Consider the following 15091-nt stretch of genomic DNA (forward strand, 5'->3'; position numbering starts at 1 on the left):
GAGAGGAACAAAGGGAGCGGGGGGGGGAATCGGTGAAACCGGGGGGCATGATGCATGCAGGGTGCGGATTGTTGGCTGAATTTGACGTCAATGTCAGGAAGGGGTCTTTGCATGTGCACAGATCTCACTCTGCTCACGTTTGTAAGTTTGGCTGAAGTGAAAAGTGTAACCATAGCTAACCTGTATGAGTGATTCCAGGCTTTCACAAAGCAGCAGATGAGAGCTGGCATAAACCAAAGACACACATTCAAAACACACTTTGCAAGCTCTTAAAGATCCCCTAAATGTGTTATTTATTTATTTATGTTTATTCTATGCCTATGTGGAATAATACAATGGTTAATATGCATTGGCTTTCAAGACATCATTAGTATAATTAAAAATGCCAGGGTCTATGAATGTACATGAATAGTTGAACTGCCTTAAAGTTTTCCAGCTAGATGTTATTAAAGTACCTCATATTTTTACGGTAATTTGTCTTTTTTATTATTATTATTATTATTTGTTGAGCCCAAAGTCCCTAATCTGTCAAAAAAAATAAATAAATAAATAAAATTTTAATAAGATTTTTCATAAAATTTTTCTTCACCAACCAATTTTAGCTGGCTAGCTAGTAAGGTGACAGTAAACTAGCTCACTTTTGTCACAGGTTATTCTAGGGCTTCAGTATCCCATTTTTTTTGGTCATTTGTCAAATTTCCATTATATTCCCCCAAACATGTTAAGATACTACAATGTAGAATGAAAATGTCTTACCTTTAGCAAGATTAGTTAGCTAGTCTGGTAACATGCTAGTAAACTTGGCTGAATTTGTAGAGAGAAAATGCTTAAAGTGGGAGTCTAGATTTATAATGTCATATTCTCATCTTTAATAGTAGTCAATTCTATCGGAATAAACTGCAACAATCAAGACTTTGTTATTTACTAAAATTTACTACAGTTTGCTAGCTAGATTAGAACACAGTTCCTGCAGCTAAACTCCTACAAAACTATGAAAATTGTTTTGAAATTTTCCAGGGCAAGTAAATGGGATAGTCTCTGTTTAAAACAAGACACTATGCTAGCAAATTTGACCTCAACATCATTGCCACCATTTTTAATTATTTATTCATTAATTTTTTTATTTGAGTTCAGAGATCATTTTAAAATCATCACAGCATTTCTTAAACAACTCATATCTAAAATGCAGTGCCAGCTAATTTAATGCTGAAACCTGATCAATGTCTAATATACACAGATGCTAAGTGCTTGTTTTTCCAATGAAAGCTCATAATCTTGTGTTTTTTTCATCAGTCTGTGTGTTCATATAAAACAGAGACACTGGCAATTTAAAGTACCCGAATGTGTATTTGTGTGGGTGTGTGTTTGTATTTATCTTATATGCTCTGTATGTGCTGCTGGGAATCTCATGCCTGTCTGACCCTTCCCACCATCCTGGTCCCTGACTAACACACTCAAACGTGACATAGCAACTCTATCCCATCATTCCCACACAACACGTCGCCTGAGAATGCTGTGTGTGTGTGTGTATATACGTGTCTATGTGCAACCTTTTACGCTCTGCTTAACCACTCTGGTGCTGTTGTCATCTCCTGAGGGATTATCTTTGCATACATCAGTTTGTTTTATATAAACATCTGGCAGTGATGTTCTGTCCTGATGTGTTCACCCACGAGATGAATGGGGGGTGGGGGCGGGGGGGTTGTTCTAGCATTAAAGGTCTTCCGAGGAAAAAACACGACAGCTTCGAGAAGAGAAACAGACCAGAAGAGAGAGAGAGTGAGAAAAAAAAAGCAATATCAGATTTTCCTTCACACACAGCTGGAGAACTTTGACTTCCTAGGAGAAACATGTGTTAGAGACGGATGTAGTGTAGCACCACAACCATGGCTGTAACACTCACACACCCACACACATACTAAACACACACAAACACTCATTGCCATGCTGTGTAAAAATGGACCCTGAAAATCCCCTACTGACACACTGCAATTCTTTAACACACATCTTGCTTAGGTCTGTTGGTGACAATTCAGTTGTTCCGAGAAAAGTCAACTTTGTGGGCACTTAATCATCTTTGGGAACTTACTGACGTCTGAATTTACCAAAACTGTGGTTGTTTATTTTGATGATCGGTCACTTTGTAGTTCTTACAAAAGAAAACACATTTACACTAGGTGATGTGGTTAAGTTGTCTTTGGCAGGAATAGTTTGGCTGTTTTTTCCACTGTTCCACAAAAACACAAGAACTGACCCACAGAGAGGCCAGCAACTCTTGGAGATCTATGTTATTTTCCACTCTAAGGAGTAAACAAAATGGTCATCATGACAACAATAACTGCAACTGCAATTACAGAATGTTTATTCCAAACATTAACATTATGCTTCTGAAGGTGAGAAGTCTGCAAGGCTATGAAATTTAAATACAGTCACAGAGCACTTTATTATAATATAGGAACATCTTAATGGCTACTCTTTCGCACCATTATCTACTCAGCCAATCATGTGGCAGCAGCGCATTGCATAAAATCATGTAGATACGCATGTAATGTCAGATCAACATGACGAAAGCTCCTTGTTGGTGAGAGTGGTCAGTGACCAGAATGTTTTGAGCTGACAGAAAGGCTACAGTGAAATAACTACTCTGTACACCAATGAAGAGCAGAAAAGCATCTCAGAATGCTTGTCCAATTTGAGGCAGGTGAGCTACAGCAACAGATCACATTGGGTTACACTTCTGTCAGCCGTCTGCAGTATGCTCAGGCTCACCAAAACTGAACGTAGTCTGGTCTTATGAATCTCAGTTTCTTCTGAGGCACACAGATGTTCAAAATTTGTTGCCAACTGCATGAATCTATGAAACCAACTTGCCTTGTGTCAGCAGTCCAGGCTGGTGTAATGTGGGGAATATTTTCTTGGCAAACTTTGGGCCTGTTAATACCACTCAGTCATCTCTTGTATTTCAGTATTGTCGCTGACCATTTGCATCCCTTCCTAATGCAATTGACCGTCTTCTAATGGCTACTTCCAGCATGATAATGCACCATATCACTAAAGTCAGAAAAAGCAAAAGTCATCATGTTTCAACAACCCAATGAGTTCAGTGTTCTTCAGTTGCTTTTCCCAAGTCACAGATCTGAATCCAGTAGAACACCTGTGGGATGTGGTACAACGAGATTCACAGGAATTGTAGGAATCTGTAGGAATTTTTGTCATGCAATCATGTCAACATGAAGCAGAATCTCAGAATGCTATGAAGAACTGAGGCTGTTTTGAAGACCTACCAGTGTATACCAAACCACTGTAGAGTTTTCGAGGGTCTTAAATAATTTTCTATGACAGCAGCTCTGACTGTACTTCCAGCTCTGCATTTACATTTATAGCATTTGGCAGACACCTTTTGCATTTATTGCCTTTATAGTTACATTTATTTCATTTATACAACTGAGCAGTTGAGGGTTATGGCCCTTTTTCCCAAAAGCATTCATCCTAAAATGCTATAAATTCTTTTCATTCACAGGCTTGTATTGCAGGTGCTTTGCATAAAAGGCCTAAGGACCTTTTAGTTTTTTGGTATCATGACAAGATGCATTTTTTGTGTCTACAATGAGACATTAATTGTAAGTGTAAACAGATTAAATGTGCATGTTGTTCTGGCTGTGTATGAGAGGAGTTATGTGCTGCTACAGCAAACCCCTTCATTGATTCATTTCCTCTAACGCCAAACCCCATCATTTCTATTCCTTATATAAATTTCAATTAACTGCTGATGAAAATGATGACAGTAAAGCAACTTTGAAGGGCATTTACTGGTGCTGCATATTGTCTTGCATTTTGTCATACCAGTTATTAGTGGCCTTAATCCTTAAGTGCCATTAGCTCCTCTTGGTGTTGTCCAGTGTTCTCTGACTTCAAATCACACAACTGAACCCGTTGGCCTGTAGTTCTGTACTGCTGGCAGTGTAAAAAAGACAGTTTTAGTGTTGAGGTGCCAAATGTCCTGGAACATCGTTCAAACAACAATGCTGTTTAGTTGATGGTTTCGCTGGTGCTTTAACTCTGTGAACTGTAAGAAGCTTCCCATAATGCATACATTTTAATGTGCATTAAAAGAAATAATCAGGAAACATTACTGACTCCACTGACGCTCCCTTAACTCAGAAGCACTCTTTTCTCAAAACAATAAACCTGGGACTCATTCAGGCTGACAAAAGCAGTATTCAATGAAATGAACACTGTAATCCTATGAGAGCTACATCTACTTAAAACACTTAATCTATCAAAAACAATGTCCCAGTTATTTCATGTGCTCTAAATGAAATCAGCATATGGAATAAATCAGCCAGAGAGATCTGAAGTTGTCGGCAATAATCCTGAAAAGGCTGCAATGTAAGAAGAACCTGCTGGTGTCCAAATCAAAACAGAAAGGCAACCTGCCAAAAAAACCTGCATCACACACAAATACTGCCTGTTTTATTCCCCCCTTCCTGCAATCATTAGCTGTTTATACATGACAGGGCTAATACAAGTGTCTCTTGCCCCCTACGATACAAAATTTTGGCATCGGTTGTGGGAAAACTGATCTACTATGCTCCTGTCAAAACAAACCTTTTTTTCACCCCTCCATTCCCCTGAGACAAGACTTCTGCTATTTAGAAAGCTCTTTGGACTCTCCCTTCCCCCCCACTAGAACTCCAAGTCCTGTCAACTTCATCACTGACCCAAACAATTCTAAAATGACCATCATGCAATTAGCAGCTCATCACAAAATCTCTCTAAACAACAGAGGAAAATATTGTTGGTTCTGTTTGTAGTATAGTTTTAAAGCCATGCTGCTTCAATGTTCACAGCTGTCAACTGTCAGCAACTTATTGTATGGTGAAATATTGAGAAATAATACTTTAGATTTACTTTCACATATACATTATTTACGCATCAAGCCACAGAGCCATAATTTGAGTTGCCTGAGAACCATCTCCCTGAAGAGCATCTTCTAATCAGGTAATCAGAAATGTAAACCACTGCGAAGCAAAAAAGCAGGAGACCACATACCTAACATAGTTTCCCATTAGCAGGAAAAGAAGGAGGTTTGTAGCTGTGATGTGTTTTCTTTTCATGCAAAAGAATAAGAGCCTCCGATTTAATATATAATTCTATGCAAACATTTACAACATCTGTAAAAGTCATTACATGGCAAAGATGATCATGGGCAAGTATGTAAACAGCACATAAGCATTTTCTTAACTCATGTTAGAATAAAATAAAAATGCTTGAAAAAAGTCACTTCCTGATAGAATGACCACTTAAGACATGACACAGCAAACCAAAAAGCCAGCCGTCTTTTCCCAGTAGCAACAGAAACAACAACAACAACAACAACACAGCATAGCATCAGGACTGCAGATTTTAATTTTCACATAAAGTAGTTAAAGATATAAAAAAGGGTGTTCACCTCAGACAGCAGAGCGAAGGGCTTTTCATGGTTTGCTTTTGTCTCTCCAACAAGAAACCTGCACATCCTTTTTTAGAATGCATGACTTGCAATGCTCTTGCACAAGTAATTCAATTATGGATAGGTTGCATGCGTAGCATACCAGAGGAAGGCTGCTGACTGCTAATTCACATCATTTTGCTTTTTTATATTCAAGACAATAACTGACCTGATCACAGGCTAGAAAAATGTTGCTTCCAGACGCTGGAAGCACACTTTGCAGAATTGATAATGGCTGGATTCAAGGTGATGGTTAAGACCTTTGACATGGACATGCTGGTTCGTCCAGCAGAATGTCGTTTGTGGTAGACCACAGCTATAGAAAACCTTTGGCTACAAGCCTGTCTGGTGCACACTGTTCATTGTCTCCAAGTGATTTTCATTCATTGAGTACTATTCATTTGTGGACATATGTCTGCCAAGTAATTTCTAGAAACTATTATCAACTTTGCACAGGATAAATGATCTTTGTATAAATTCTTGAGATGGTTTTAATGATGTAAGCATGGTCCTTACTCTAGTTCCTTCTATACTCTGTATAATCTATATGCTTAGTATATAGTAATCCCCCTCTATATCGTGGTTCATATATCGCGGTCCTGGTATATCGCAGATTTTTATTTGGAACATAAGTAATTTTTTTTGAGGATTTTCCGTAAACCTTATAGTGAATTGTTTTTTATGTTGAAATAAGGTCATTTATTAATAAAAAATATAATTAATAATTACAAAATATAAACATGACTTAAAATGAAGTAAAATGTTAATAAAATATCAAATATTGTACAGCGTAGTGTTGTTTAGGAAAGCACGGTGCGGGGATGCTGAAAATCAAAATACAGTACGGCCGGAGGAATGAGTCTGGCCAATCGGAATGCCCCATTCATTTAATCACGGTTGTGATTGGCTGCTGGCTATGTGTACAGTTGGTGAAAGGGAAGCAGAATTCTCCAGCATCCCAGTTTTTCGCGTGTCACTGTCCCGAGTGTTTCGTGTTGTTCTGTGTACATTGTATTTTTATGTTTTTACTTCAAGCCCTATTATGTCACCCAGACACTCTGCACCTTCTACGGCTTCTGGCAAGGAACATACATACATACAGTACTCACTATAAATGTGATACTTCTACGAATTGTGGAAGGATAATTTACGGCTTAAACAATAAAAAAAAAGCATTTGGGGGTGGAGTCCGTGTATCGCGGATTTTCGTTTATTGTGGGTGGGTTTGGAACGTAACCCCCGCCATAAACGGGGGATTACTGTAAATATATTTTATTGTTCTGCATTTTCAACTCCAGTACATGGTTTCATTTCTCCACTTCATGGGGTGTTTTTATGCAGAAAAAAAGGCTTAAATCCTCTTTTCTCACAGGGTAAATAATAAAATATTGTCCCTCCATTTTTTGTACCGCTGATCATACACAGGGTTGCAGGAAACCTGGAGTCTATCCCAGGGGATTCATGGCACATGGTGGGGGACATCCTGGATGGGATGCCTACACATCACAAGGCACAAACTCAAACAATCAAAATGTAGAGATGCTAATCAGCTTGCAGTGCACATCTTCAGCTTGGGAGAGGAAACCGGAGTACCCAGATAAAACCTCCAAATCACAGGGAGAATATGTAAACTTCAGGTCTAAATAGCGGATGTGAGAATCAAACCCCCAACCTTGGAGGTGTGAGGCAAATGTGATAATAGTAAGTTATTATAGTATTATTCAACTTATTTTAGATGCTTTATATATTTCAAGCCTTTTCCAGACTATATCAAGCTTAAAATGAATGAGACTGATGATTGGTTGAAGTTTGGTTAAATGCTACTTTATAATTGGGCATCTTTTTAGAATCTGGGAAAATTGATAGGTTGACAGATTTAGACTGGAGTAAAATCCCAGAGATACACAAGAAATAGTTTCTATCTTCTAATAGTTTCCCATGTATGAATTGATAACAATACAAAATGACTGGTGAAATCAAAGAATGGTAAACGCAACCATTTTTTTTCTGGAATACACTCTACTGGTTTTATGCTCTTTCTACATATATGCAAGAGCTCATTTTCTGTTTTGGAGTTGATAAGAAACTATGGTGCCTTTCTTGAAAAACAAGTCAAGATGTTTTAAACCAGTGAAGAAATGACTGTGTGGTAAAGCAGAGATTTGGGCGTTTTCAGATGTGGCCTCATATCTGTTCCCCTCCAAGGCTCGTTAAGGATAAATTGTTGCCATGAAATGTGTTTGGGAACCATTTAAATTAAAAGCCCAGAGCAGTGTAAGCTCAATGGCTCGTCCCTCTTATAATAAAGTGCCATATATCTTCATATTTACAGCTACAGGTCACAGTTTCTTGCGTTATGTTCTCATTGACTGAGCTCAGCTGCTGAGGAGGACAGCAGCACCAGAAAAATCATCTGAGAATTACAGAAAGTTCCATCTGTGAAGACGGCACCGGATGCAGGGGCCCAGGGAATGAGCTGCACCCTTAAACCGCCGGCCACATCTGTTCCATATGACACCAGTTCCCAGAAATCATCTATGAGCCTTGCAATAGTGATATGTTTAAATACAGCTTTCAGTGCTTGTCTTTGTTTATAAAATCACTTCATTTAGACTGACTGTATATGAAAGTTGGGTTAGGGTTAGGGTTAGGGTCATTTATGCCTAATATTGCTGCTGTACTTTTGATTAATGTCATAATATCTGGTGGATAGTTAACCCTTTAAACAGCTGTAGATTCATCAGTCTTTTAAAAAACACTGCACATATATAAGCAAGTGAATTTATATTGAATGTAGGCAAATGTGTGTATATAATATCTCATTATGAGAGTAGTTTGAAATGTATATAAGACGAATACATATATTTCCTAATTTTTGGTCTGGAAATTTTATTGTTTTCACAAAAGTTTTGGCTTTTTGGCTAGAAAGAAGCAAGTTTGAATTCAGGAACTTACACTAGATAGATAGATAGATAGATAGATAGATAGATAGATAGATAGATAGATAGATAGATAGATAGATAGATAGATAGACAAACTGCTTTAGGGTTCTAGAGTTAACATTTTCGTCTATTCATAAGTACCTTTAAGGTGGCTGAAGCTAATTTCAGCTCTTTTCCATCACAAATAAACACACACTGAGGTCTAACAACAACCCCTCACACACTGCTCCTAAAACTCTACTCCTCGCCAGAACCCTGGTAAATCCTGTGAGAACCTCAGCACGCCCCCATGCATCAAAAAAGTGTGAGCGAGAAACCTCACAGAGACCTAGGGAGTGAGGGAGGGGAAGAGAAGGAAGAGAAAAAATACCAGCTGAACACAATTACCGCTCTGGCATTAAATCCCCTTTTCCACTTCCACAAACATAGCAAGGAAAAATGGAGGGAAAAATGGAGGGATGAGGAAGTCAGGCTTTGCTGAAGCTATTCTGTGGCACTGAATATATCTGGATGAGCCAGGTGATAATTAAACCCAACGCTTGGAGTTGAATTGGAGAAATATTGCATATTCACCCACATTTTCCGTGGTGATCATTTATTATATTCCTATATGGATTTAACAGGCTGCGTAAAATAAATGATTGATTTAGGTGTGATAAAAGACATTTTTTCAAAACTTTCCATTCTGCACACATGGAGCTCTTCTTAGGTTAATAAAGCATGCTGATGATGTATGCAAAAGTTTTGCACTGGTAATGCCTCCTTAAAGTTTTGAGTCACACGGACATTTGCAGCCTCACTTATTCACTCAAGCACACACACACACACACTCACCCATACACACACACACACACACACACAAATACACAATCTGTCCTTTCGACACATAGTTACTTATCTCCAAAAGAAAGTCTGATAATATTTTCTTTAGGTCCACCCATTTTGCTTTCTAAAAGATGCATTTTTTCCATGTCCCTGTTTGTTTTGGATTGCAGTGTATAAAAACAGCACAGCTTTAGACCGATGAGAAAGAGGCACAATCACTTTTATGAAGTATATTTTTGTTTCCAGAGGGGCGAAGCATACTTTTTGGTGCCAAACAGGCTTGTTTGAGTATCTCAGAAACTGCTGAATTGTTGGGATATTCACACACAACAGTCTCTAGAATTGACAAAGAATAGTGTGAAAATCATCCTGATTCGGGCTGACAGGAAGGCTATGGTTTACTCAAATACCACAGTGAATAGAAAAAGCATCTCAGAATACACAACATGTCGATGCTGGAGGCGTGTGGGCTATAAGAGCAGAAGACCACATCAGGTTCTAGTTCGGTCAGCCAAGAAGGGAAATCTGAGGCTACAGTTGTGCCAGGAAGATGAAGAGAACAGAGCAGGTGATGGTTTCTTTTATACTATATTTAACTGTCCAGTTTGTCAGTTTATGCATTATTCTGCTGCTTTTAGTGGCTGAATACATCATTGTAGGAATGACCAGGTGTACTGCTGTTTCTAATAAAGTGGCCAGTTAGTGTATATCATTTCCACTAAAACTTTTGGATGATTGAACTTAATGTTACTCATAAGTGCTCTGGCAGCTTGTCTGAGTGTGTCTCTAAATTTAAGTTCATTCTGCGGATGCAACACTTATGTCCAGTTGTGGCATTCAAATGTCATGTTTCTAGACTTTTGTAATTTTAGCATGGAATTCTGCTATCTTCAGCATCTCAAAATCCACAAACTCAGTAGAAAAACAAGAGACGAAGAATTCGGCTTTGTTTACGTTACTCCGAGGCATCATTAAAACTGACCAGTTTTTGACCCTTTTTATATTGTTTAACTGATATTTTCTAAAGCCCCTCTAAAGATGGCCTAGCGACACCCATGGTCTGACACTTGCAAATTCAGTCAAATGTGGCACGACTCTAGAAATCTAAAATGTTAGAAAGGTAAAGTTGAGGTTAGCATTTGCACCTTTTCTTACAAGTTAAATAAAATCCAATCCAATGCAACTACATCACCCTTGATTTTTCAAGCTTGCTTCAGTAAGCTTGAAGGTGAGGGGGAGAGCGGAAACAGCTGATGACGCAGAGTTAGCATAGTTCCTTCAAGAAACAAATATCATGTTATGAGAGAAAATTTGATTGAGAGAAAACCGTGTAACCCTTTATTTACATCATTAGTCCTTGTCACTCTTACAATTCAGAAACATGGCACACGTGTATTATAATATAATATAATATAATATAATATAATATGATATAATATGATATAATATAATATAATATAATATAATATAATATAATATAATATAATATAATATAATATAATAATATCAATTTGTCTATACTATCCTGATCAAGATTGTAGTGGTTCTGGGATCAATAGGCTTGAGGCATGTATCTACTTACATTTCCTTACTCATTCACACCTAGTGCTAATTTAGATGAACTAATCCAATCTATCTGCCAGTGTGTTTTTAGGAGCAGAGAACCTGGGGGGATACACACACACAAAACTCAACCCTGCCAAAACTGTGGAGTTGTGAGGCAGCCATGCTACCTGTTAAAGGGCTACGGTTTTATGACACTGTGACTACACTCAGGGAAATCCCTCACAAATAATTTCCTGGAAAATCCTGACCAAAATGACTACTTGTTCACGGCACTTATTCACCACCTAGACAAAAGAAATTCGTAAATCCCAGCCGAACTGATTTGAGTCAAATGTGACCTGTGTATGACACAGAGCGCTAGCAAGAGCCGGGTGTGCAGAGTTGATGGAAAGCACATGGCACTGATCAGCGGGCACTGTGGCCCGCTCTTAATGTGTAACACATGTTTTCATGTACCTGGCATGCAGCACAGCTGGGACGGGTGAGGGGGAGAGCGGAAACAGCTGATGACGCAGAGTTAGCATAGTTCCTTCAAGAAACAAACTGATACCGCTTCAGCATGAGACAGTCTCTCAGAATTGGCATGCCTAGGGTCTTATGTAAGTATAAGAGAATTCCTTACAGCGCACTACTTCATTTCTGATGAACTAACACAAAAACCATTAGAGCTAGAATGGTCCAAAATGACTTCAGACCTTTTTTTTTTTTTTTTTTCCATTTTATAACTAAAGTCTGAGACTCTGTAAGCATGGCTCGATTTTCCATGGAGAATCAGGAGACAACAAGAGCATGACCTTGGAAAAGATTAGGTGTGTTTAAATGTGGTATTCTTTACATTCACAAGCTTTCACACAATGATGACAATTCTCAATATGGCAAAAGCCATTATGGATCAGTTTAAATGTGATTATAGTGTAATTTTACTTGTTGAGTTTTCCAAAGTGATTTGGTGACACATCTGTGGAAAACGATGCCATTTCAAATGGGTTTGCCTTATTTCGACTGTCACAGTGCCTTTACATCAGTGGTTCTCAAAGCGGGGTCCTCCAGGTGTTCATGAAGGCATGTGATTTTTTATTTTTAGTACAAATTGCAACCTAAATTTAGTGGCCTGTTAGACTCGTCTTGTGAATTGAATGAATTGAAACTCAAAAACAAGTAGTGATCTTTTTTGCTGAAATTTCAGGAATAGAAACCTCTATGTGGTCTTCTGCTGCTGTAACCAATCCACCTCAAGGTTCTGCACACTATGTGGCCTGAGATGCTTTTCAGCTCACCATGGTTGTAAAGAGTTACTGAAGAGTTGCTGCTGCCTTTCCTTCAGTTCGAAGCAGTCGTTTCTCCTCTGAACCCCTTCATCACCATGAGCTTTCACTCATCGGGATGTTTTGTTTTATTCTTGCACAATTCTGTATAAACTTTAGAAACGGTTGTGCGTGAAAATACTCAAAACTCAAACCCATTCTAAGTCATATTGAGGATTTTTCTTTCCTATCACAAGTGTCTCTGGAATGCTAAAAAAAAAAAAATTAAGTTTTGCCACAGGGAGTCAGAAAGAACAGCATGATCCAGGCAAAGGTGTGTTGGGGGATATGCATGAGAAAGCATGGCACTGCCGATCTCAAATCCTGGCAAGCCAACGTTCAGGTGCAGAACATCTGTGCCAGACATCTGTAACAAAGCATGCACAACTCACGCTAGTGATGCAGATGGATAAACAAGTAAACAGGAAGATGCATAAACATGGAAAACATTTTCTGCAGGCACAAAAGGGGTGCAAAATGAGTTCCTGCTGGGCTTGATTGTATAAGCCCCAGACGTTTTTGAGAACAAATTTTTCAATAAGGATAAAAATACACACACACACACACACACACACACAAAGTGAGCACAAGGCGAGCAGCACACGAATACACGATAGCATTCATTCAATGGGTCATCTTACATCTGTTAGTACATAGTAGCATAGTAGCTATTAACCCATGTTCAGGACAAGGAAGCAGTTTAAGAGAGGAGCTGTACAAACAATTCATTAGCACCAAAATGGTGTCCTATACAAACTGGTCTGAGGACGTAACTGCTTGCCAAACACACTTGCTTAGCGAGAGAGTAAACATCTTAAATTTCTCAGGCAGTCCTGTGAAAAGGAAACATGTGTAAATGTATCCTAGTGTCTTTACTTTCCCTGAGTGGCAACGAGATGCCATATATTTAACACACAAACACACACACACACACAAACAAATACCTGCATCACAAATGATCCCAGCTGTCTAATGTCCTGGAAAACTGTGGGTTTTCCCATCTACCAGAAGAAACAAGTTGCCACAACAACACTGACCATATACAAAGACATCCAGCAAGGATTATTATTGCGCTTAAAGTAAAAGTGTGTCTAATTTCATTGTCATAAAAAGAAAAAGAAAAAAATGCATTGAACAGTGACACACACTCTCTCAATGGAGAGCCATGACTCAGAGACTGAAACTAAAGTGAAGTTAGGTGGATTAGTGCAAGCTGTCCGGAATCTTTCAATATTCAGGACACATTTAAGAGTGTGCTCAGAGTGAGCAATCAGGAAGTCTACGTTAATTCGTCACAGTGTAAACATCTGAATGTGTCTCGTACCCCTGCTCTCTCTCTCTCTCTCTCTCTCTCTCTCTCTCTCTTTCTCTCTGTATATGTGTACATGCTGCCTGCATGAAAATGCACTTTTAAAGCAGTTCTCACTGTGCACAGTGGTTTAAATTATCCAGAGCCCCAAAGAAGAACCAGGAGCAGCTTGTTCCAGTTGCATGTAAGTAAGTTTAAGATGCTTACCTTCAGCTATTCAGTGCTCCGAGTCCTTGTAGCGTGTCAGATTCTGGACATGCCTCAGTCTCTGCCTGTCTCTACTACTACTACTCTGTCTCTCTCTCTCTCGCTCTTGCTGTGTCTCTGTTTCTCTAAAATGCCCTGCCTCCCAGTCGCTCTGCTTACATGTGAGTAACGGTCTCCAATGATGTCGAGCTTTGGAGGCTGGGCTCAAACTCTCTGCCCTGTGCTGACGGAGCAAGCGTGTTTATCGTTTACACTCCTGAGTCCTCAGATGAGGGGAGGACCAGACGTCTGTTTATTTAGTAAGACTACCACTTAAGCTACCATAAGCTGAAACTCTGAAACTGATACTGGGATATAACACTGTTTACTCACTGCTGTGAATTTCAGAGAGGGGGCAAATTAAAGCCAGATTGATAGAGAGAGAAGAGATTGAAAATAAAAAGGAAATAAAAAACTGCACAAAATAAACGCTGGAAAGTTTTTTTTAAAAAAAAACTTACCTGTGAGTTTTTTTATTCCTGAGTTGTGCATTGAAGCGGAGAAGAAATCTTCTTTAAACTGAGTGTTTGGTTGATTTGTAGACAGAGTAAAAAAGAAACACACACACATACACAAAATTTTTAATGCAGCTAATTTTGCATTGCTACACTCGTTTTTTAATCTAGACTTTAGTAAACAAATAAGAAGCTATTTTGTTTTAAATAAAATCTGCAGAAAAAAAAAATCATTAACCAGCCAAATTTCCCCACAAGGTTAAAACAATCAGATATTCTTTACACACACAAAAACACACAAACACTCACACACACACACACACACACACAGACCGGTCTCCTCAGCAACAGAGGTCCATTTCGGTTTCTTTCCCTCAAAGCAAGAGTGACATGGAAGTAGAGTCCTCCTTGGATCCTGGCAAGTGTTAAAAACAAAAGAAAAAAAAAGAAAAAAGGATCATCTGAAACAGAAAAACAACCTGCAGAACCCCCCCCCCCCCCACCCCAAAAAAAAAGGAAGAAAAGAAATGTGCAAAACACAGGAGAGAAAAGATGTTTTGACAAGGAGTTTGTCAGTTGTGTCTTACAGTGATTAGGTCAAGCATTTTGCTCCTCCACACACACACACACATGCTCCCTCTCTTTCTTTTTCACTCCTGGATCCTATCCTGCCTGTGCACTCACTCTTTCCCTCTCTCTCTTACTCTTTGTCCTCGGAAGTCAGCAGCTTGAAAATTCATAACAGCATCCAGCAGCTGAGTAAGGACTTTTCTCTTTATTGGAGCAGCCAAAACAGGGCGAGACAGAGAAAGAGAGAGAGAGAGAGAGAGAGAGAGAGAGAGAGAGAGAGAGAGAGCTGGCATGCTCACTCCTCTAATTGTATAAGTAAAAAAAAAAACGAGGGCAGTCATGAAAGAACAGGCAGTAATTAGAGAAGAACAGGGCAGTCACAT

The 15091-nt window shown here is 38.9% G+C and overlaps 1 protein-coding gene across 2 annotated transcripts in view; it reads right to left on the reverse strand.

Annotated features, from left to right (window-relative positions):
• The window catches only part of pdgfrb (platelet-derived growth factor receptor, beta polypeptide), a 41767-nt gene extending 27600 nt beyond the window's left edge, over positions 1 to 14167 (reverse strand). Inside the window, exon 1 of one of the 2 annotated variants that reach the window (XM_058408262.1) lies at positions 14145 to 14167. The gene's annotated coding sequence lies outside the window, so the exon portion shown is untranslated. Of the gene's footprint in view, positions 1 to 13644; positions 13842 to 14144 lie in introns of those variants that run through there. The other variant, XM_058408261.1, reaches the window with a different exon arrangement.
• Between the last annotated feature and the right edge of the window lie 924 nt (positions 14168 to 15091).

The sequence above is a fragment of the Hemibagrus wyckioides genome, linkage group LG14, assembly GCF_019097595.1.
Source record: "Hemibagrus wyckioides isolate EC202008001 linkage group LG14, SWU_Hwy_1.0, whole genome shotgun sequence".
NCBI lineage: Eukaryota > Metazoa > Chordata > Actinopteri > Siluriformes > Bagridae > Hemibagrus > Hemibagrus wyckioides.